This window comes from Empidonax traillii, unplaced genomic scaffold (genome assembly GCF_003031625.1).
Source record: "Empidonax traillii isolate 1590-97213 ecotype Southwest subspecies unplaced genomic scaffold, ASM303162v1 scaffold98:size2021230, whole genome shotgun sequence".
Lineage (NCBI taxonomy): Eukaryota > Metazoa > Chordata > Aves > Passeriformes > Tyrannidae > Empidonax > Empidonax traillii.
Window position 1 is genome coordinate 1,427,864 of NW_020955291.1, and position 25,284 is coordinate 1,453,147.

The following is a 25,284-nucleotide window of genomic DNA, read 5'->3' on the forward strand; positions in this document are numbered from 1 at the left end:
ACAGAAGGGAATAAAAATATTGGGATAAATAACTGCAAGTTGAAAATGGAATTTTTATTTTAAAAGCAAGAAAAATTAATTATTTTTCATTAAATATAACAGCTGGATTTAAATTTTTCCCTTTTGCCCAAACTTGAATAAAAAGAGAGAAGGTAAGGAAAAAAACCCTTCTTTTAAAAAAAAATGTTGAAAATCTTTGTCAAACCTAAACTTTCATGTTAGCATTTTCATCTGCTCAATACATCCTTTGGGGGCAAAAGTGTTCGGAGCAATTCTGACAGAGGCTGTGAGAAGGCAATACTTGCCTTTTTTTCTGCCAGTTTCACAGAAGGGACAGTACAGAAATCATTGCTCTGAAAAACAGTTCATCCCTTCAGAAGAGCTCTGAAACATTTGCCTGCAGTGAATCAGGAGCCATGGCTCAGTGAGCTTCCACGTGTCTTTGCTGTGTGAAGCAGGGACTAAAGCAAGCACATGCTGTAGAAACTCAGACAACAGCAGTCCTTTGAGCAAAATTTTATTAAAACAAAAAACCAAAATCGCCATAACAAAAAACTAAACGCAAGCAAAATGTGTCTGAAAACCAGAAATGTTAGCATATTCATTTCTTGATATTGTCCATAGCCTTTTATATATTCATGCATAGTTTCCTACAGAAACTTGCATAGCTTAAAGACAAAGGAAAAGTCGGGGAGAATCTCGTCTGTAATAAGAACGGTACATCTAAATAGATGTCTAGTTAATAAAAAAAGTCTTTACTCAGAGACAGTAGTCAATGGACTGAGTTCAGAGAATCAAATGAGAGTGTCATGCCCATTCCTCAGGAATACTCAGTTTACAAATCATCTGTCATGCACTGCACACTGAAACCCTATCAGAACACGTACCTGCTACTGGAAGAAGGTGCGAGAAGCTGTGGGCATATGTTTTCTATCAGGGGCTGACGGTGCTTCTGAAAATTTCATCAGATTATGTCTGCTGTTTGGCACTAAAATAATCCTGATTCTTTTCATAGAGATACAAAGAAAAACACTGTTTGACATGCCTCTGTGGATGGCTGACTCCCAGATGCCATTATCAGCTTGTGGCAAGCATCCTAAAGTTCCTTTAACCTTCTTAGTAAGTCTACCTTGTACCTATTTTGCTCATTCCCAGTAGATTTGAGGAACACTGGTTTTGGTTATCCCTAAGGCAAGGATGTGTACAGGAGGGGAGCCAAAACAGGACTCCTTGATTACCTGAGATTTGGTCTGACAGATTCATTTTCAGTAATTGCGCCTGCACAGCTGATTTAGGGCTCTTCAGCAACTCGTAGTGCAAGGTGATTTCTTTGAAAGTAAATACCCAGCAGTCAGGACTATGACAGGTGTTACAGATGGGACTAGTAATTCACTTAACTGTGTCTCTAGCCTCCTCTTTTCTATACATTTCACCTCAATATTCTCCTGGGCAATCACTAGCCCTGCTAAATTTGTGGTTCTCATTTAATTCCTTGACATGTTCTTTTTTAAGGCTTTATTTTCAGATATTGAAGTACAAGAAATTGCTTTTGCCCTCAAGCCTTGGTTTCCAGAAAAGCAACAAGAGACTTCACTCTTGGTAACTAAAACGAAATGCTTTCTGTTTTTGCGTGATCATCTCTGAGGGCTTTTCTGAGCACAACTGCACTTTTTCACAACAGTCCATGTTCCCAATGGAAGCAAATCTTTTCCTGCTCTGCCAGTGGAGGGCACAGTGCTTGGACCAAGCACTGGTGATAAAGAAGTAACTTAATTCAAGATAAACGTCTTGTGTTTAGAGACAGTCAACATATTCCTCTGCCCCAGGGCTTCTTAATTTACCATACAACAGGGGCTCCCCTGGGTGGGGGGATCGAGCTGCAGGGAATCAGGTTCGGGGACAACCCTATAGCAGAAGTCACCCAGTGCACACCAGAGTGTCTTCTTTGGAAACAGGCCCGTGGTCATACAGGCTGTGGTCACATAGCCCATGGTCATACAGCCTGTGACATGGCTCTGGTTAAGAGGTAAGTGCTGCAGGGGGCACCTCCCTGAGGAGGGATGTAGATGCATGTGTAGATGCCATGCACAAGTAGTCATTCTTTTCATGGCATTGCATCAGAAATGTTACTGTAATCATTGCAAATTATGTCTGCTGTGTAATCCTTTCTTTCTTTTATCTAGTCTATAATTACAGCACCTACAAACAAACAAGCAAAAAAACCTTATTGGATTTTTCTGTCATGATCTATGTTTAGGGCTTGGCAGGATCCAATTTTAATTTCAACTTCAATGATAACGCTTTATTACCCGTGTTCTTTATTTATAGTTACACACTGCTTATTTATACTGATGTAAATATTTTTCGACTTGCATCCAGGGAAGCGCTACTATCATGGGCTGAAAGAAAAGCAGCTTGTCTCTTTTGAATAGCTGGTGTGATTTCAAAGAGATGGGGCCTACAAATTCATCTGCCATCACAAAATTTAGCCCTTAATCTATACAGAAAAGAAATGACAAATACATTACAAAACCCTTCCTGACAGAGCCTGTCCATGCTCTGTTTTCTTGGAATACTGCACAAGGTGACAACATGAATCACAAGAAACATTCAATGTGAGCTTGGGCAAGCTAGAAAATGCTCTTTTTTCTTTGGAGGAGTGAGAAATAAATAGTGTTATTAAAAACAGAGATGAGATAAGAAAAAAATATTGTTCTAAGTATTTTGTGCATTTAGATAGCCCAAGAAGATCCCATATGGAATATGAGCAAGTGTTAACAGAAAGATCATTAATCAAGTAATACGCCTACTGGAAACAAATTCCACAACACCTCAGAAAAAAAAAACGAAAAAAAGTTAGCCCATGGTTAGATAACTAAATGGATGTCAGTGTAGGAGCTTTATTGCAGAGAGGAAGCAGCATGAGATTGGGCAGCCACAGGTCAGGCATCTCATCATCCAGCTCTCCAGTACCCCAGTACTTCAGTAACAATCAGCTGATACCCAATCAGTGGAAAAAATTTCCTGAATAAAAGCTGCTTGATAGAGCATGAGAGTGTCCATTGGGAGGAAGCCTCTGGTTTATCTAAGAGAATTGATTCCCAAGACTGCAGTGTGACCTTGTGTGGGGACAAAGACCAGGTTTCCTCTGACTCCAGTCAAGCTGAAGGATTTCCCAGCACAAGAAAGCAGTGGGACTTTCGGCATGTTGTCTGCATTCCTCCAACCACAAAGGTCACTTCCCTCCCAAGGTACCCAGGTAGGAAGCTCCTTTTTCATCTTCTCCCAACAAGCAGGGCTGTCCAAGGCAGTGTTGCTGGGAACTCTAGTTGTTGTTCAGCAATGCTGAAAGCTGAGAAATACTATGTCAAAATTTTCATGCATAAAGGGAAAGCCTTAATTTTGAAAGAATTTTAATAGCAAAAAATAATTGGTCCCTACATGCAGTAAACATGGGAGTTATTGGTTCGGGGCTGCAGAGCGGGTAATGGGAGATGACTGCTACCATCTTGATGTTGATATTTTTGCTGAATGTTTTGGCACAGCAAATCAAAAAAAGCCAAGGCTATAACTGTTTTCTGTTGTCACCTTAATAATCTTAAGTGCTCTGAGAAAATTGCCACTAAACATTTTACATGAAGTATTTGTGGAACAGGCCTTAAGAATTATTGTTAGCAAGAGAATAACAGATATTAATGAGCATTTTCCTCCAGCTAGTGTACCAGTGGAGAATTTGCAAATCCTAATGTGCACTAAATTTGAAAAGTACAATTTTAATACTATCATGAAGAGTATTTAAATCTGAAAGAAAATTACCAGCTAACTAACTAGGGGATCTGAAGTACAATTGTCAGAGCTGAAACATCCTTGCTTCCCCACACAAAAAGAACTAAGTTCATCAACCTCAAAGTTTTTATTCAATACTCCATTGCCAGGAAATGTTTTCAAATTCAGATGAAAGGAAAAAAAATAAAAATCCTAAATATATCATTAAAAGCTTTGTGTAGCTAGTAAGACAGACATTAGGTCAACTTGGAGTCCTTGATTTATGCCAGAGATGTAGCCATTCATCAGTACAAGAGAACTGAATATCCAAGACTTGTGTAACAAGATGCTGTATTTTTCTACTTGCAATGAACAGCTCTATACCAAGTCAGAGAAGAAAGCAATCCTCCAAACCCTCCTTACTTGACAGGTTTGGCAAAAATGCCTTCGTGATGTAGTTCAGTTCTTTAATAGGTCCAAATTAATAGCATCTTTTGGTCTACCCTGAAATTTGATGTACCTCACAGAGATCGTAAGACTGAAGTTGTGGACTGAGGGAAGCAGACAGGATGCATTGGTTTGTGGAGGTGTTTCTCCCTATAACAGGTGCTCTTTCAGCAATATGTGCATGGGTGAATAAGTACAGATGTGTGTGAAGATTGGGGGAAGCAAACCATGGTTTCTCAATAAGCTCAGTCTCTCAGCATGTACTCTGCTGTGTCTTGACATCAGTTCACCTTTGATGACACAATATTGGCAGCAAACCTCAGGAAGCATCTGGTTGCCTTGGTAGGTAAATGAGTAGCAGCTGGGAAAAAAATTGAGTTCGTGTGGGGACAGAAGCATTGAAGGGCTTTCTGAGCTATTGATTTTTGTACGTGCTCAAGGGAGAACAATGAGGAAACAGATTTTGTGTCAGCTCAGTTTACCCAGAAATTTCTATAGTTTGCCGTGCAGCCAGATTAATTGAACCTGGTTAACACTGCTTAATAACCAGTACAAATGATCTCTAAAGCAAAAATGCTTGAGAAAAATCTGCTCCAAATTCTTGCTAAAGGATCTTACGTCGCTACACAAAATATTTTGTGTGAATCGTAGAATCATAAAATATCCTGAGTTGAAAGGGACCTATCAGGATCACCAAAGTCCACTTCCTGGCCTTTCATAGGACCAGCCCAAGAATCACACCTGTATGCTTGACAGTGCTGTCCAAATGCTTTTTAAACTCTATCAGGCTTGGTGCTGTGTCCATTCTCCCAGTTCCAGTGCCCAACCATCTTCCGGATGAAAAACCTTATCCTAATATTCAATCTAAACCTTCCTTGGCACAATTTCAGGCCGTTCCCTTGGGTCCTGTCACTGGTCACCACAGAGAAGAGATCAGTGCCTGCCTCTCCTTTTCCCCTCACAAGGAAGTTGTAAGTTGTGATGAGGTCTCCCCTCAGTCTCCTCCAGCCTGAACAGACCAAGTGACCTCAGCTGCTCCTTGTGAAGCTTCCCCTCAAGGCCTTTCACCATCTTTGCTGCTCTCCTTTGGACACTCTCTAACAGCTTAATGTGTTTTTGTTTTTTTTATATTGTGGCACCCAAAACTGCACACAATATTCAGAGTGAGGCCACACCAGTGCAAAGCAGAGCAGGACAATCACCTCCCTCGACCAGCTGGTGATGCCCCCCAGGACAGGATTGGCCCTCCCTGCCTGCCGGGGCACTGTTGGCTCATGTTCAACTTGCCGTTGACCAGGATGCTCAAGTGTCTTTCCATAGCAGTGCTTTCCAGCATTCCATCTCATTCCCCAGTCTATACGTACATCCAGGGTTGCCCCAGCCCAGTTGCAATATGGCACTTGTCTTTGTTAAACTTCATGCGGTTGGGGATTACACAGCCCTCTAATTTATCAAGGTCTCTCTGCAGGGTCGCTCTGCCTCTGAGGTAGTCGATAGTTTCTCCTGGTTTAGTTTCATCAGCAAACTTACTTGGTACACCTTTGTGTCCTGGTCATTTACAAAGATGTTGAAGAGATAACATGTTGAAGAGAATATGGAGGTCTATCATAGGAGAAAACCATCAGCTGGGATGGCCATTGCCCAGCTACGTGGCCCAGCTATCCTTTTCATGTATCAATGGGGTGCTAGGGTTATTCTTGTCCAGCTTCTGCCTCTGCCCTCTGCAGGGCTGGATCTCAGGTGTCCTGAACCATGCAGCTGCTGGGTAAGCAGAGGACACAGCATCTCTTCCCCCCACACTCCACAGGTTTTCTGCTCCTGTCCAACCTCATCCTGCTCCTACAGACACTTCAGTTATTTTAATTTTGCAAGAACCTGCATGATACTAAGATACATTTCCAAGCCCCTGTATTCCATGGATTCCTTACATCTTTCCTTGCAAGCACGTACAGCCACTGCACAGGTTGCACTTGCTTTAGGACTGTAGCTGCTTCTGCATATGATGCTGTGCTCATTCCCTCACTGACGCCTCTGTGTCAAAGGTCCCCTCAAAATAATTCATACAGAGGCAGTGGGTGCAAGATGGCAGTTAATAGCCATTTTCACACAACCTTTTGAGAAATATCTGTACCTAGAGCCAATTCAAAACACAAGTCTTCCTTTCCATGCATTTTTCTCTCTGCTGCTCACTCAGCTCTAATCATTAAGACCTGATCACTTCAGTAAAGATGAATACATTGACAGAGTATTTTTGTGTCCTGTTGTTCAGAAATCATTGTTCCTGTCACACAATAACTGTAATTACTACTTTTCTAGACCTTTGGCTGATTGTCTAAACAGAAGAGGGAAAAAAAAAAAACAGCTGAAAAAGGACGATGTAAAATCGGACATCTTGGAAATAGAAATAACCTCTTGCCTCTTGCTATTAAAGTTGTTCCCTTTAGGTCAGAGCCCATATGCATGCACATGTGCACACACTGCTTCCTGTACTCCATAGTGCCTGGGGTAGTTTGTCTAGTTTTAAATTGGCCAAAGTAGATGAAGGGTGGCAGAAGGTTATTTTTAATCTGTTAAATATGTTATGGGAGACTGCTGTGGCAAGGAAGCATAGAAAGTGGGGGAAGGCAGAGGGAAAACGTAAAGTAAGTTTGTGTGAATTAAAAGAGCACATGATTTCAAAGTTCCTGGTGCCAGACTTTTATAGTAGCAAAAAAAGATCTTTCTTTTTTTCCTATTTTTCTTATTCCATGAGAGGACATGTCCCTATGTCGAACATGGGAGTCTTGGTTTGGCTGAGTCTGTGCTAAAGGGATAAGTGACAGCCTCACAATTGGACTTTTCCAGAAAGCTCCTGGCTGTTTACATAGTTCAGCATAACAAGGAGTGTCACCACTAATACACTGAGGAGCTATGGATTTTGAAACACACTGTTAGCCTGCCTGACTCTGGGAGATGGTGGGACCTGACCAGACAGGCAATCAGAGGACATCCTTTTCCCTGGGCAGCTGTCAGGTCCCTGCTATTCCCACTCCTTCCTCTTTGAAATATCAATTTATTCCTGCTTCTCATGCTTAATATGTCTTCTTTTTTCCCCTTTTTTTCTTCACTTTATATAAGAGAATTCTTAGCAATTTCAGACAGGTCCAGCTGTGGTTAATTTATCATGGAGAAAGTAATATCAAATGGAGCAGTGCTGGGGAAACAAACAACCCAGTGCAAAGCCTGCCCCTAATTGATTGATGAAAGGAAAATTAGGGCTGCCTCCAGAAACAATTTCCATAGCAATGGGAATAGAGAGCAAGCTGTGCTGAGAATTGTGGGTGAGCCACTGCAGCTCTTTGGCCTCCGAATTCCTGGGCACATCAGCACCAGCAGCAAAGTGCCAGCCAGTGTGCCTGGGGCTCCCAGCAGCAGCCAGTGGTGGATGCAACAGGTTGGCATGGGACCACTCCCCCATTGATGGACCCCCAGAGCAGGGCACTGCACAGTGCCCATGGTCAAGCCCAGTCAGGGAGCTGTGAACACAGTGCTGTACTGAGGGATGGAGATTAACTTCCTCCCCCAACTCTGCTACCCCCAAAAAGAAACAGATGCCATTTTTTGTGGTCTTTTCTGTTTCTTTAAGGCACGAAACAAAATTCTGCCTCAGCCCAAGTACCACTTCAAACAGACTGACTTTCTTTTATTGTCTCTGTAACAAAGTCATTCAGGAGACTTCCCAGCAAGGGTTTTTGCCCTTCAGAAAAATTCCTTCAGGTACCATGAACAATTGAGACACACGGGCAATTATTGAGACCACATTTTTGGGTTTGATGGTTAAGGTAGCTTGCTTTAAAATTGACTAATGATACAGGGTATGTCTTTAATTTGCTTGATTGGAGATGTCTTAAGGAAGGCTTCATTTCACAGAAGGAAGTCCACTGCAGGAGTCTCAGGGTGGGGAACCACAGTTGTCCACATTGCCAGCTGCTTTTGAAAACCTTGTTCATGCAAATTTGTGTGTGTACCTTTTGTTTGTCAGGCAGGCCACAAAAAGCAAAATTAAGTTCCTGGCAGCTAAATAATGAGCAAATGTTACTCTTAATTTGGTGTAGTACAAAATTACGAGTTTACAAATTTTAATATACCTTAGAGAAAAAAACAGCTCAAAGAGAAAAAAAAAAATAACCCTACCAGTCTTGAAGCTTGAAAAAAACTAATTAATCAATTTTCATAGTTATCCATTGGGCACACTTTCCCCAAGTCTTACATTTATCAAGGCTTAATTCCTCCTTTTTAATGGCTCAATCCTGACAGGAATTTGGTACCTAGACAGGAGGAGACATTTCTTGCAGCACATGATGCTGTAGCTGGCTTCATCTCTATGCTTTAAAGCCATACCCTTTTCAAAGCCAGAATGTACACTGCTGCTTTTGGCGACGTTTTGATTGCTGGTTATGGCCAAGACAGCATCAGAAGAAAAGAAAGGCAAGGCTGATGTGAATTTCTCCACGCTACCTTTGTCTGGCTTACCTTTTTCAACAGCTATTCCTGAAGTAAGTGGAAAGACTGGTCACTAAAAAGCCTCTCTCCTAATGAGTGCCCTCTTCATTATTGTCATCAGTACCAGCAGTCTGCAGAACACATAGAAGAAACTTCCTAAAAGGAAACAACCTGAAGACAGACAGAGAAGAACAAAGGTCTTTTCCAACCTAAACCATTCTATGATTCTATGACATGTAATGATCCAATCGACCTGAAGATGGATTTCTCTCAAAACAACATGGCATATCTTTATCTGCCTTAATTTATAGGAATAAATTTTACAGTGCTGCTTTTCAGGGCAGACAAAAGTTAGCAGGCTCTGTGGAGCATATATATTTCAGTAATTTGTAAAAAGTTAAAGCGTCAGTGTATGAGAAAGATGACTTAAGAGACAAAACTAAACTGGAGAGAAAAGGAGAATATAGAAAAAGAGCAGTTGTGAGGATGAAGTTGGGCATTGGCAAAAGTTTCTACTTCTTTGCTAAATGCCCTTTCAACAGCATCCATTTTCTGGGGAAAACTTAAGCTTTCTATTGAAAAACTATTGAAGTATTGTTATGTTTGGAGCATTTTCTGATATTGAGCTTTTTCGTGTAGTAATTAAAATTTGCCAGGGAGGGAAAGCATTCTCTGATGTTGTTATTGCTGTTGACAATTTTTAGTAAGAAATCTCTCCTTCCCTACCTTTGCTAGGGAATGAAAAGCTTGCACTTGATGAAGAGCTAGAGCAAAAGACAAACAAGGAGAATGACAAAATTAGACAAGTCAAAGCATCTTGATTTGTTTTTTAAGTACTCTTTGGTACTTTCTCTTCTTAGCTTCTTGTCTGTTTCTTTTCTACTTGTCAGGGCTTCTTTTAGGCTATCAGCTTTTTGCACAGAGATTGCTATTGAGTTTTCACAAAGTTAGCATATTGTGGGCTTGACTGGCAGAGGGTTAAGAGTTACAGCATATACAGGTCACTTCAGACTGACAGCTAAAAGTAAAGGTCATCTGGACAGCCCTTTGCTATAGTAAACAACAGGAACAGCAGGGGAACCCAAACAAGAAGACTGAAATTTTTAATTTTAAAAAAAAGTGAATAGAGCTTTTGTTCTAAAAGAGACCAGCTTGAAAACCATCACAACCAGCACGCCTGCTGTCTGAGCATTCTGTCAGACTCTGGAAAATGTTGTTGCTGAAGGCTGGTGGTGTTGCTGTGTGCTGTATTTAGCTCCATCTTACAGTCTTACACACCATCAAGCCCAAGACAAGACTACATATTTGCTAGATATACTTGAGCAGTCCTTCTCAGCTTAAACTCAAGCACCTGCTTTATGACCTTACTAGGTCTGGATTGTCAAGGCCCTAGTGCTTGTTCACAAATACTTACAGGGAAGGCATGATACTCAGATGGAAATGGCATTGTTTCTAGAGAAAACAATCAGGACTAGTAGAGTAAGCACAGATCAGACATGACAGTGTCAGCTAGAGACAGGAGCTGATACCACTGGGGTAGCATTTTAAATATACTCTTCTATGGTTTATTTGCAAAGAATGAACATAATGCTCTAAGAGATGAAGAACTCCACCTGCTCTGGAGATGTAACTATAGCAACCTCCACATGATTACATTGCTAATCTGCAGGTGTTGAAGAGGCATAGATAGATGCTGTTGAGTAATTCAGCTTCAAATAGATACTTTGATCTGCATAACAGCTTGCATTCATGTCCTAAATATGGTTCATTTCCAGTTCTGCAATTCTTCTTTATAAAAGCAAAATTTCAATCCTTTATTTTATAAGGGGAGTCTTAAAACTTGGCCATGCTAACTAACAAGATAACCAACTTCCTTAATTTTGGGTGGGGGCAGGAACGGGAGTAAAAGAAACCCTTTGACTGCCAAAAATGTCTGAACTGGTTCTTGCATATTTTATCTGAGTGACTCCTCAATGGGAACAAAACCAAACAAAAAAGAAAAGTTGTTCTACTTTCCTGTATACATGATGTACTGATGAATCACATCTTCACATTAAAGACAGTCTATTCTTCTGCAGACACTGGCAGCAGTGTCTGAACTTGTACCAGATCAGATCATGCTTCATTAGCAGCCACAACACTGTTAAAACATCAAGCTAACGTCTGTCCTGCTTTTTTCTCCACAAGATGTAATTGAACTTGGTAGGGTTGCTGGGATGGAAGTCAACCCAGAATATGGCTCATCATCAGAGAGCTCCAAAGGAACCTGGACCTTTGATAAGCAAAATCTGCAATTCACTGATTCAATAAAAGAAAGGAATTAAACAGCTCCAAGAGAAAAATGACCCTTCATTGTATTCCCTGCTAATCTGCTGGAGCAGTCCTTTGGAAGGGTAGTTCAGCCACACACTCATCATCTCATGAAAGCTACTTAAGGACATTTGATGAAGCCTCTAAAGTCTAGATTACATGCCCCTTTCCTTCTCTCCTTTTTTATTTTCTTTGCCACCTGGGCTACCTGCAGCCCAGTTGCTCCCTTCACTTCCTGAAGCACCTACACTTCCCTACTTCCTGCCCCTGCTTCATTTATTTCTTCATGGATTTCTGCACAGTCACCTTATTTATTTATTGGAATGACTTTCCATGTTAAAGAACAACAAATTAAAACAGAAAAAGCATTTGAAATTCATTGGTCAGTGTTGAATGCTTGCCTTTTGCATGAACTGCGTGCATGTGGCAATAAAGTGGACCACAGCACAACAGCTGACTCTTTTTCCAAGGAAGCCTGTCTCATCCCTTGCCTAGGATACAGCTCTTCCAGAAAATTATATCTTATTGCTGAATTCAGATATTCTTCATTCTACCCCAAAGCTCCCTGTCCCACTGCCTTTCTACTGATCTTGCCTCCATTCTCACCTCCTGCCTCACAGACCCTTTGACCCTATTTTGTGTCCTGCATTTTGTCACAGCCCCAGACTCCTTGCATCCACTGCCCTGGCCATCTGGGCTACCCCTGCTACCAGGAACTTCCAGGCTCCTTCACCTTCTACCCACCTGGGACATTTCAGACTCTTTGTCCCTGGCTCCTGTGGCTTTTCCTTTGTACTACCCATCACTGAATGGCTCCGACCACAGGGGCTACCCATCTCTCTCAGCATTAGCATTAGAGAGATGGGCATACCCATCTCTTATCTCCATCCCCTCATGGAGAGGGGAATTACAGCATCTGTCTCACACACTGAAGGGAAGCAGTGCCGTGGTCTTTCTTGTCTTGGCCCTGGGTGTCCTGCAGTCCCAAGCTTTGCACGTTGGGCAGATCTATCCTGCCTGGTTACCGTCTAGCAACCACACTTCCCACGACAGGTGGTCTGTCTGAAATCACAAACTCCCTCTCAGTAGAACCGTTAATTATATGCCTCTCTTCTAACTCTTTATTAATTAAATCTTCCATTAGTTTCTCCTTTATTTAGCCTCATATTGATATCAAGTAAACTGGACTATATTCACCTGCATGGTTTAATTTGTCTCAGAATTTTTACACGATATCGGCATTGAACTATGAGAATTTCCTCATTTTTAAAAATATTAACATTAAAAAATTACATACACATGCTAAAAATATCCTGCATTGACTCTTGGCCAATTTTGTGGACTTTCCAATTTAAAAAGTGGTTAACCCTAGTGCAAGTTGTTCAATATCTTTCTTAATTAGTAATGTGTCAGAAAATACATAATTCTAAATACAGAGCAGAAATAATTGTTGAACAGTTTAGAGTTTTTCTTCATTGTTATTAATGACTAGGCTGTCTTCAGCTAGTAATGAGTATATGGCATTGATAGTTTTTCTGCTATTATTCATATCTTTTCAAGAAAATACTTCTTAAACAAAGTCTGACCATCCATGAAGTTTTTTCTGGTGTCTTTAGTATCCTTTATCAATTTTCTACACCTCATAAACTCTTATTTCTATGGATTTTTATTACCTCCCCTTTTTTGTCATATGTTGCATATTGCTTTCTAATTCATTATTCCTGCCTTCATTCTTCCTCTGAAAGAGAATGTGCTTTTCACCAGTATTATTTAGCTCCTTTGCTGTGAAGTAATGGCTTTTTGGCCATTTAATATGTGCTTCTGCCTAATGACTATTTACAATCAGTTTCACTTGTAACTTTTCTCTGGTTGGGAAACTAGTATCTTTAACTGGTGAGTTAAAGATAAAGTGCATGTGGCACTTGGGGTTACACAGCTTGTCAGGGCAGTGATGGCAGCTGTCCTTAGGCAGCCTGTGATTTCTGCTTCATCACAGTTTTCCTTGCCACACAGTCCAATTCCAAAGGAGGACACGAGTCTGCATTGGGCCCGGGGCTGCCAAGGGTCTCTCCTCTCTGAAGGTGTTGGTTTCATAGGTGCATGCAGTTTACAGAGCTGTTCCTGACACAGAGGCAGGGGAGGTTTGCTACCCCTGAGATGCCCCCCAACCCCAAACCAGCAAAGGTGGAGAATGTGCCACCTTCCCTTTTACAGCCTGTGCCCTGCCCAAGAAGGTTTTGTCCAGTGCTTTTAACACTGCCATCATACAAAACTGTCCAGGCAGTTAGCCCCTGCCCCATACAGTTTCATGGAAATACGAAGAGAACCTCAGAGGGAGAAAGAGGCTGGCTCAGAGGTCAGGACAGAGTTGAACTGAACTCTAGCTTTTAATCCTCTGCCTTGACTGCAAGACTTATCTTTCCTCCTGAATTGCTTTTGAGCTGTATTGCTCCCAGATGTGCAGAAGTGTTTTTAGCGAGCCCAAATAGCCTCTCAGTTATCTAAGCTGAGAAGGAAATGTCATACATTGCTGAAGGAAAATCTTAATTTTCTCTCCGCATGTGCATGCTGGTCCACAGCAGAAATAGTTCCATCTAGAAAAATATTATTTTGGGAATCAGAATCAGCACTTTTTTTTTGCCCGAATGTGTTATTTTTCACTTTGCTTGGCACTTCAAGTGCAAGGTTATGTGGCAAATCATTACACCAACAATGTTTATCTCTGTTTGAAGAACTCTGTCAAGAATTGATTTGAAAATGGTTTGGGTAGTGTCTTTTTTTTCCTTGACAACAGCTCCATTATTCAAAACCTGTTTATGCAAAATCATTTGCTGCAGAGATATCTTCATTTTAATTGTATAAAGAAGCCAAAAAAAGAAAATCACCAATATTCTTGAAGGAGGAATAGTATTTTTTAAAATTTTAATGTTAAATTGTACCACGACTACACCTATGGATTCTATCACAAATGCAGGTAAATATTGTCTAGAGAAATGCCTGGGGATCACTTGGGCAAGCCTCGTTCTTGAAGCTGGAGCAGCATCAACCTAGCTCAGTCCAGCCTGTGCACTCACACATACACACAGATTTCTATCTCTGTGTGTATGCACATATATACCAAGTGACAGTTTTCATTGGCCTTTACTATTTTCAGTAGTCTTTAAAGCCTTACACAGGTGCCCTATTTCAGAAATACAGCTTTTAACACCAGCTGGTTTCAGCGTGCTAAAGTGTTTTATCTAGTAGATTAGATTGCACACCCTAGGGAAGAAAGCGACTTAACCACATTGTACAGCAGGTAAAGTGCTTTGGGGTCTGTGTTGTGTCATTAAGACCAACATGAGGAAGCAGCAAGACTTATCTTAATCTTGCTGATTGCCTCAATTAACATAGTCCCTATAGTGTCCTCCTTGATATCTAATCCCTGCAGTTTCTTGTTCTGTGTTTTGCTCTGACAATGTTATCAGATCATTGCTAAGGGTATAAAAGTACATATTAAGTAAGTGAGGATGTGGAAGTTATTTAGAGAAGCCACGTGTTTAATTAACATGGAAATCAAGCAATGGACTATTAAGTCTTTCACATAAGGGAAGAAATGTACTAGATATGTACAGGCCCTAAAAATAAAAAGTTAAAAAAGAAAAAAAAAAAAGGAAAGAAAAATGTATAGGAGGATAATTATAAGCAGAATTCAAAAGTTATGCCATTCATAATAACCTGTCTACCCCTGGCAAACACTTTCATCATTTGGAAATAACTTTTTATATGCAGCCACATAAGCAAGCAGCAAAAAAGAGGGGGGCTGTCCTCCCACATATCACACATCCAAGACGTAGTGAAATTATCTCTAGACTCATGGGACTTTTCCTTATTCCTGAGGGTAGCCTCAACTCCCAGAGCAGTCCTCAGTGCATTCCTCAGTCATGCGAAGACAAATAAACATGAAGATTCAGATCTAGAGAACTTGATGAAATTATGATCTATATCTTTCCAGCCAATTCTGCAAATGATGCCTAGCATGAAGATTGCTGTGCTGAGAAAAAAAAATAAAAAATCTCCAGCTGAGAGTAAAAGTCAGTTTGGGAGGCTGACAACCTTGAACTGGCAATGAATGCTGCTACCAGAAGCAATCCCATGGCTGAAATTGCTTTCTGCTCTCTGATGTGCCATCCGATGCTCTGGACAGCTTTCCGTAAGTGTCCCAGGGCCAGGATGCTGCAGTGAGCGAGCATGACCATCAAAAGGGAGAACCTGTGGGTCCTTCCCCACGACAGCAGGTAGGCAGGCAGTAGTCCTCATCCACTGCATGCATCCCATAATGAAACCTCATCTTAAGAATTGTGTCCACATCAGTATGAGCTTTCTTTCTTCTGAAGTTTCAAGATGAGAGCCTCCAGTTTAGAGGTTTTCCTTCTTTTTCTTTTTTTCCCCATCCCATCTTACCCACAGTGTGCAACACATGGGATCATGCTTTGGAGAAGAACGATGGAGAGTGAAATGTTCATATCAACCCCTGCATATTTAATCATGTCAACCTTAAATAATTTATCTGAATCAATCTTTTAAATCAGCTCAGCACTCACTGGCTCACTGGGCAACTGCCATGAAAGAGTGCAGCAGAGGCTGTGATGGTGCTGCAAAGAGTTTTTCCTCTCTTTCCTCTGCCAAAATTTTAAGCTATGTAATGCCGTTTCTAAGCTAGGAAATCCACTCTGTCTTTTGTATTGCCTTTTCTAACTGACTTCCTGGCTATATGTTGCAGTGAGATGCCAAGACAGCACCAAAAGGAAATATTTCTGGAAGAGGAACAGTTCTCTACTAGTGGAGTCCTGTGTAAGAATATTCCATCCCTACTGCTCACAATGCAAACAGCATTTGCATTTCTGCAGTTAAATGTAGATGGTCTAAAATAAGTCATTGTCAGACTCCTGTAAATATTGATGACTGCTCCAGGACCTGGTTTGTAACCATTTCTTTCTCTTCTGTCACAATCTGAGAGCTACATATTAGCAGAGACACTGATGGGAAGGAAATAAATACCTTTGCTTAGTGGGTGACAGCAAAAGAAAAGAAGAAAGTTAGGGAGGAAAATTTCGAGATGAATAATGAATTGAACCAGGTTGGAGGCTGGTGAATCTCAATTAGAAGTCTGACATATCATCAGCCTCCCGCCTTTGCAGTCCCTGCACTCAAAGGGCTGCTCAGTACTGGCCACAGTTCTGTGTGTTCCCCACCTGTGTGTTGGTGACCGTAATGCCAGTGATGGGGCCTGTTGTGGGACCAGGTGAGATGCAGTCACCCAGGTTGGGGATGACATTCACATGCTTCTCTCATGCATAAAAAGGACAGAGAATGTGCCAGCAAAAATGATGGGGAAAGGGGACTACGGCCACCCCGCCTCCCTCCAGAGATTATCAGTGGGTCTGGGGAATTGTATTGATCTTGTCTATTGTGAATAGATCTTGACACTTTTTCTTTCTGCCTTTTTTTTTTTTTCCCCTAATGACAGTTTCAACACTGCTATTTGAGATGCCTTGGTGAAGTGCCTGAAGTTACAAAGGAGAGAGTGAGAACATCAGTCTGCATCTGCTCTCTCCTGCAGAGAGTTGTCATCAGTCATCTTGTCTGGACTAGCAGGTGAGGGACAGTATGACCCAAAGGGCAGCCCTAGAACTAAGAGGCAGGTGAGGTTCTCCCAGACTGTGCTATGAGAATGTCACATCTTTGGGCCTCAGTTCCTCCAACTCTAAAATGAGAAAAACACTTATTGCTCCATTTTATTTCATGTCTTTGAGGAAAAGTACTCAGTAAGTGCTACAGTTTATTATTCTAATGTGACTGTAAAATCATGATGTCTTTATTGCAAAATGATCTTTAAAATGTGAAGCATTAGGATGGGGACTGAAATCATTAGTATCAAATTGTTCTGCTTTTGCCCTGTCACATTGATACTTCAAAGCAGAATTGTCCTGTGGGTGTTTGTAAGAGTTTATGAGGATAACTTGTCTTTTCAAACCTTGTTCAGGAGGGCAAAAAAGCCCCCAGATGTTTTCTTAATGAAAAAGGACTAAAGTTTTTGCCTGTTTAACTCTGAAGCTGTCCCTTAATATTTAAATTCCTTACTCACTAATAATCAATGTGATGAACAACCAACAGGATGAAAATGAATCTTCAATTTTTCAGAAGTGATGCAGGGATATGTCCCCACAACTTAGTCCCATCCAAGGCTATTGAGCATACTGAGACACTGAAGAGGTGACATCCACAGTGCCCCATTCCTCCATCTGCCTGCAGCAGGGGAGTGAAGTGTCTTTGCTCTCTGGTGGGAGTGTCTGCTGGCAAAGACCACGTTTCTGTGTTGTTTTGGGGTGCCTGACACCTGGCACAGGGAAGCCACATCCAGAACACGGCTGTCATGCGTACAAACAAGATGGCACTGTGCACTGGGCAGCTGCTGGTCTTGTCTGGTTCTCCAGAACTGTCCTATCTTCTCTGTCTCACAGGTTATAGTCCCACCAGGTGAACAGGGGTTTGTGTCTTTGTCATCCCCCTCCATCCTTGTTCAGGCTGGACTTCATTGCAAAATCGTGTTTCCTCTTCTGACAGAAAGACCAAAGACATTTCAGGAGTCTTAGTGAGTGCACTTTGCTATGCGGGGACACACCATTAACAATCTTCCTCCATCAACAGCTCCACTGGAGTAACTTTCTCACTCTCCTTCACCTTGTCATTCCAGGATCTTTCCTTGCCTTGAATACACGTTTTGCAGATCATGAACATGCTTGTGCTTGCCTCTGGTTCCTCTCTTTTGACCCGATCCACAAGTGCCAGAAGGGAAGTTTTCTTCTCCTTTTGTTTGTTTTTCTTTTTGTTTTTTTGCAGCCTAGCTATTTAGCAAAAAAAAACTATTGGCAAATGTGCTTATTTGCTTTTTCTCTCCCTTTTTTCCTCCCTGCCAGCTTTCCCAAACAACCTTGGGATTTGCTAGGCAGTTTCCAAACAAGTTTGATCAAATGCAAGTGGCTTTAAATGCTACAAATATAGCAATGAATTAAATATGTCTGGAGTTTTTCCCTGGCACAGAACAGCTCTTGTCCATATGATTCAACTACTTTTTCCCTACACTGTGTATCTGCAAATATCCTGGGCTTTATTGTTGTATCATGTCCAGGAACTGCTGGGAGAGTGCTGGTCAGCACAGGCCAACATGGGGCAAGGGGTCACCATCATCGTGGTGCTGTAGAGATGACTATGTACCCATGGCCACAGCTTAGTTTTCTAGAATAGATGTAACCAATGGATTTGCCTGCAAATTGAACAGAGATGAAAGCCAGATAGCAGACAGCCAGAAATCTACACTAAGCTGTCTCCTGACACCAGAGAGCCTGGCCACAGTACACAACCTCATGGCTGAAACCAGGTTTCATCAGCTCAGGAATGAGTTGGTAGTGACTGGCTGAATGGAGCAGATGCTCCAGGTTTGTGCAGATGGCCAGACCCAGGGCCATTTGCTTGTACAGCACAAGAAAATGTGTGGGGAAGTGTTATTCCCAGGCCCTTACATCAAAAGTTTAACAAGGTCACTGGGTGTGCACTGAGCAGCCTCCTCACCATCACCGCTGTCACATGGTCTGTGGCCCAGCCCTAGATGGTGTGATAGAGGTCAGAGACACCATGCTTTTCAGAGGCAATAAATGTAGCTGGTCCCAATTTAAATGGAAATAACTTCTAATGGACTGTAACACCACAACCACCCAGAGTGGGAACTGCCTGTGGTTCCCGACGAAGTGCAACCTAAAGGGCCTGCACAAAGCTGGCAGAAGGATCCAAGTACCACTGTTTTGAGGTCTCTGAACTATAGAGGACATCCAATAGGCAAAGCTGGGGACCACAGCAAATCACCAGGTACAGAGCAACTCTTCCTTGAGATTCCACAAGTTTGTGTCTGGCTCTACAACCAGATTTTCAAAGTCCACATGAACAATTTCAGTTTTTGAGAACTTGGTTTCTTCAGGGCTTCAGGGAAGATCCTCGGTCTATGATACATAACAATACGTGTAAATTTAATGTCACAAATGAAGCCCAACAAAGGAAAGACTATGGCTCTGAAGCAGCTATTGAAAATTACTACTATGTAGGTTTATGGCAAACCAGTTCATTAAATATTTAAATTTTTAAATATTTTCCTGGAAATTCACAGAAATGTAAGCCTTAAATCCAGGACCGGTAAAGTTGCGATTTTTATGCCTAATTTTAGATTTAATTTTTAGTCCAATAGATTGCAATAATATGGCCATGCAATTTCACAGAGCTGCTTTAAAATGCACAGATTTGTGTTTTGACTTTAATGAGTACAAGAAAAAAAGAAAGGAAGTAGGTCTTATCCTATGTCCCTATGTAAAACTGATGACAAATCCTGATATTCTTGGACATAAGCCCTCTCATGCATTCTAGTTACATGACTTGCAAGTTAAAAACCTAGACAGAAGATATATCTTTCAAACTCTGTACAGGATACAAAATATAAACCCAAAGGACCTGGACAACCCTGTAAATTGAATGGCATAGGTGTCAACCAGTGAATACCTATATTCATAGATGCATAGAATTATTAAGGTTGGAAAAGCCCTCCAAGATCATCAAGTCCAACTTTTGACCAAACACCACTATATCAACTAAACCATACTGCTCTGAAGTTGGTTCAAAATACAAGTGAAAAGACTTGAGTGGCCTCCATCCAGCCTCTGTCTGCACATGACGGGGTTCAGCCATGATGCTCTCTGTTTGACAGCACCTGCCCCACCAGTGACTCCACCTGGAGAGGAGCTGTGGCTTGCAGGGGGGTAAGTCACACTCACAATGTGCTCACATCAGTACTGTGTGGACATAAGCAATGGGCCTTGCCTGTCTCAGCGGTGTACCTCAGGCCATTAGTTTCTCTGCTAAATTTCACCACACACTCTCGAAGCATTAAAAAAGTATTTCCTATGGGTACAAAAAGGCAAAACTCAGCATATGCCAAACTTGTGTGGCTTTTCAGTGACCTCTGTGATTGGGAGCATTTTTTCTCTACATTTACTTGATCCTGGTAGTTAATGTCACTCCAGGTCAATCCTTAAGAGTTTTGCGATTTTGAGAGGTGTAATTTATCCAGATGTGGTTTCCATGGCTGAGAACTCTGCTGCCACTTACCTCAATCATGACTGAAATGTGAAAATCTTCAGAGACTGACAACTTAACAAACGGACACTTTAGCAATATTGCTCATCTGCTTGAATCTGTATTTTAATTAGCTTGAGGAAGATATAAAGGCTGCTTTTTCAGGTGTAAGCTACTACAAGACCCTGGGGGAATAGAAAGAAAATGCTGAAGGGAAGGATGCACTTATGCTATTACAGCCGCAGAAGACTGATTTCACTCAGTCCTGCTCTGTTGAAAGTGCTGCTAATATTGTACATGAAACACCCCTTCTCAGGCTTCTCTGGGAGCTCTGATGCAGGAACTATTTTAGATGATGAAGTACCACAACACTGACAGTCACAAATCTTTGGTATTGCATTAAAAATGAAAAAAAGATGCTTGAAAACATCCTTGTTGAGTATTACTGAAGATACCTGATTTTGTTGTGAGAAAGGTTAGGTCAAGCTCTATATGTTTCTTTTCCATGTAACAAGCATCACAGGGAAGCTAAGGGTAGAGAGAAATTACTGTCACAAAATTTTATTTTACTGAACTAAATCTTCAATACAAAGAGTCTGACTGCAGTTTCTCTGTAACAATAAAAGTTTGATTATGAACTGAGTGTCACTGGTTCAGCAGAGTGCATTTCACTAAGTGCTAAGTTCACTGCCTTGCCAGGAACATATATCTGTTCATTAAAACATCAGGCTACTTACTCTGGATTTTGTACTGTATCAAAGGGGACACTGCACAGCTCAGAGAGGCACATTTCCTTTCCCACATTTCTTTTACAAAACTCACCGTACTTGTAAAAATCACAGTTAAAAAATTCAGAAAGTTATGTGAAGAAACAAGGTTAAATCAAAAGCTTACAAGAAAATCCTCTTGATGTGATTTGACTTCAAGGTTCATCCAGGTGGTCCAGACCATTCAACTCAATCCATGACTCTGCACATTTGAAAAGGAGCTGATCTGAATGGGAATGTGAATTTTCCATCTTTGACTACCCATGTGATTTATTATAAAAGGTAATACATTCATTTCCAAGAACCTAATCCAAACCCCCATACAGTCAAGAGAAACCTCACCACTGACTTCAAAATGAAACTTATCACATTACCAAAAAAAGGGGGAAAAAAAGTGCCAAACAAAACAAAAACAGTCAAATGAATGATGGATTGTTCTGTCTCCACAGAGCACAAAGTGGCTTCAGTTCTAATGCTCACACTTCAACTTTAACTCCCAAACCTGTCTGTTTTGTGCATGTTGTGGAATGTCATATTTATTAAACCATTTTTCATAGGTGTGCCAGAAGAATAAAGTAAAAACAAAACCTGCAAGTGTGGAGCTGTGCATAACTCTTGACACCACAATTTTGGTGCTGTGTTCAGGGCTTCATGCAGACTGGTGCAGGTACCAAGAGGAAAGCTCCCCCCATGGTTTCAACCAGGGTTGGATTAGGCCCTTCACTTTGAGTATACCTTTGTCAAACAGCTCCCAAAATCAGACAGCTGAGCTCTTTCAGTGCTAATGTCTCCATCATCCAGAGATGTCTGACATGGTTGAACAATGCTTCCCTCTCTCACAGCCCCATGAGAGGGCTGGGAAACAACTAAATGTGTCAGAAGAAAAACTTGCAGAGGTGCTTGTACATCCCAAACTAAGACAAAGCAAGTCCCTTGCTGAATATAGCCAGAGAGATTTGACCATCTACCTAAATGATCTTCTAATATCTCTTTCTCTCAGTAACTACATCCTTTTATATCTTATATAGCTGGTGTACCAAATGCATAAACCTTTTCTCCTGATAGCCCATTAGGTATGCTTTTGAGGTACAACCTCAGTAATGACTTCCTTCCAATATAATTGTATTTTAATTACACGTTTAAGGCCAAATTCTTTCCTCATCAATCCCAACTAAAACTCTTTGAAACCTTATTAATTTTAATTAAGTAGAAGTTGATGCAAAATTTCCAAGTGCTGAATTTTGCATTAAAAGTTTTAAATTCATTTAAACATGGCTTTAATTTCCATAAGCACTTCAATTCGTACTGTGCTCCCTCATTCAGTCTTTCAGAGCAATAACATCAAATATATGAAACATAAAGTTCTTTCCAACAGATGATATTAGGACATATCCCACCATTAAATGCTTCCTCATTTGCCACAGCTACCTGAGGCATGTTTGCTACAGGCTCTAACAGGACTTCTCTCTTATTAGCAGCAGTAGCAGCGCTACTCCATAAAGGACGGTAGAAATTATTTTGAGTTCTTTTATTTAAGTATTTCTGTATTCTCAGTTCCAGAGCAGGGAGGGTGAGGCACAGGTTCTATGCAGGAAGCATTCAGAGATTACATCAGAGAGCACACAGCAAGGGAGTGACCTGCAGCTGGAGATAAACTGTCCCTTTCTAAAAGGTGGGACAGAGTTTATGCCGTCAGCTAGTGCAGTACACACATCACTGCAGCAGCAGCCCTGCTGACGAATGCCCCATTGTCCAAGCAAAGAAAGACAGCCTGTAAATGAAGCAGGCAAACTGCCATAAGGGGCTTGTGTCCATGAGAGCTCAAAAAGCCAGTTTGAAGTGTCCATGTGAGCATGGAATTGATATATGGAGTAAGTCGTGAAAGACAGTGAGGAAACTTGGAAGTAAAAATTTTTACTGTCTGAGCAAGGAGGACAAGAAGTGACACGAGAGAGTCACTTATTATTTTCAAAATAATACTTAGAACAATTGAACCATCGAGAAAGTTATTTGAAGACTTGACCTAGACAAAATAAGACTGTAAAGGGACTCAGTAATTGCGCTCAAAACTGAGAATAAAAATAAGGGGCAATAGAGCCTTATGTTTCAGATGTAAGATCTGTGACACTATGCCTATCGTTTGAGATATTATGGAGCCCCTAATTAAAACCAAGGGTTGTTTGCGGGATTCCAGAGTGTAAGGAAAATTATTAAGAGAAACAGATCCAGCCCTGAAGAGATTAGCCAGCATCACAAAGAAGTCATTGCTGAGTGCTCAGACAGCTGTAACACATGTCACTGGGTCTCCAAAGCTCTCAGGTGAGGAGAGGGTACTGCCCAGCAAAGTCTCTGGCAATACAGTGAGCAGGGAATGCTGTGTGGAGAACCACACAGACGTCTGTTTGCAAAACCTTTACAGCCCAGAAGGGAGGCTCCAGCAATCACTGTAATCTACTGCCCACAATGGGCACTGCGGGATGTGCCTGTGCTAACTCCCAGCATTTTTTAAGTAGAGACCCCATAGCTCCAGGAAAGATCTGACATTGTTTATTCAACATATGCTGAACATGTGGGAGATATGTTTGCCTGAGCGAAGTCACGGAGCATATCCTTTGGCCAAGCATGAGTGCCCACAGCAAATAGTGTCAGACAGGGAAAACAGTGAGCTGGCAGGGAGATAGCCCAGCCTGACCCCCGGGGTTAAAAAAAAAAAAACAGAAAAAAACCAAAAAAGCCAACCACAGCAAAAAGCCAAACAAACTGGACAGGTTGGTTTGCTTTTAATAATAGAAACATGTACAGCCACCCCAGCTCATTGCCCCAGCTCCACAGAGACCAGATGCATTGGAGCTGCTTTCTAGGCTTTTGGAAGACTTAAGTGCAAAGGGGGTGAGGTTGCAGGTTTTGATGTGGAGCAAAACAGTGGTGAAATCAGATTGCAGCCTGAATAATGAAAGAAAAAGTCTGCCTAAGAGAAATTCCTGGGAGAAAATTTTTAAAAAGCAGGAGACAGAGCTGGATCTGAGTAAGTCAGAAGACATTACAGTCATGTTGGACATGATATGCTGCATAAAATAGTGTGTGACAACAGGTCAGAAGCATGGTGTGAGTTTGAGGGGTATATCTGTAATTGCGAGATGTGCAAAAAGTCCCATGAAACACAGAGGAGAGTGAGATCATACACCTCCGTCTGACCCTTCTATAGCCTTTCCACTTTCAGTTCAAATGCTTCCAGCCCCAGAGGGTCAGGGCAGTCTCTTACCAGCCTCTGCACCAGCTTCAGACAAATCCTCAATGTTAAAATCACGTCAGTTGTCATTTCTAGAGACATATAGACAGATACAGGGCACAGGAAGCCTGGAAACCATTGAAAAGTCTGGAAAAATTCTGGAGATATTTTTTATAAGTGGTGTCATTTATTGTTATAATCCATGACATTAGACAGATGTTATAAAACTTGTAGTGGTGAAAGAGCCTCAGCACCTGATGCCACCCTTAAGCCCAAGGGGAGAAGGTAACGAAGACATTTAGCTTGTAAGGTCTTGAACAGACAGGAGACTCTGCTAGTTGAGACCTCCTGTCTGAGAGGTCAGACAGCCGCCTGTCATAGCAGATCACCACAGCCTCAAAAAATCATCACTCTTCCTCAGGAAGGGGCAACCACTGCAGTAACACTAGGATAGAACAGCACCTACACTGCAGATGTAGTAGGCAAGGCAAAGCTAAAACTGAAAGATCTCCCAGCATGAAACAGCAGAGCTGCAGATGAGCTAGGAGTGAACTGGAGGTCAAAACAGCGCAGGATGTCCCAGGGGCCCTCCTGATTTAGCAGACTGTGAACAATTAAATAGGTATATTTTATTATTACTTGTTTCATGTTAATGTTGGCTGTTAGTTTTTGTTGTTAAGGTAATGAAGGTGTAAAGAAAGGTAGGATGCTCTGACACAAGGCAGCTGGACCTCTCTCTCTGGGATTGAGGAGTCCCTGTTATACCTGTTACCTACTGAAACTGTTTAAAGCTGTTCCCTGGCAGGCTCCTGGGTTCTGCCTGATGGCTGAGAAGCACGGCTACAGTATCAGCCACAGCTGTAATAGCTTTGGAAATAGCTTTTTGTCAATAAGGAGCTTATTTCACCTTTACAAGAAACGAAGGGCTTTTCAACTGTTGCTCAGCGTGTGTTACCTGACATGCCAGGCATTCCCAGCAGCCATGAGGAGAGTCAGGCAGGGAGGAACTGCTCTGTGTACTGAAATGAACTTTTTCATTTTGCCAAGTCTTGGCAGACAGGTAAGTTTTTTTAAGGTGATACTTGCTTCTAAATGCAACACGTAACTCATTTTGCTGCAGTCTAT

The 25,284-nt window shown here is 41.5% G+C and overlaps 1 long non-coding RNA gene across 2 annotated transcripts in view; it reads right to left on the reverse strand.

Annotated features, from left to right (window-relative positions):
• Positions 1-548: 548 nt before the first annotated feature.
• LOC114056581 overlaps positions 549-25,284 on the reverse strand; it is a 101,242-nt gene continuing 76,506 nt past the window's right edge. For both annotated transcript variants that reach the window (XR_003571035.1, XR_003571036.1), the window contains exon 4: positions 549-3,352. This is a non-coding gene — a long non-coding RNA (uncharacterized LOC114056581). The remainder of the gene's footprint in view (positions 3,353-25,284) is intronic.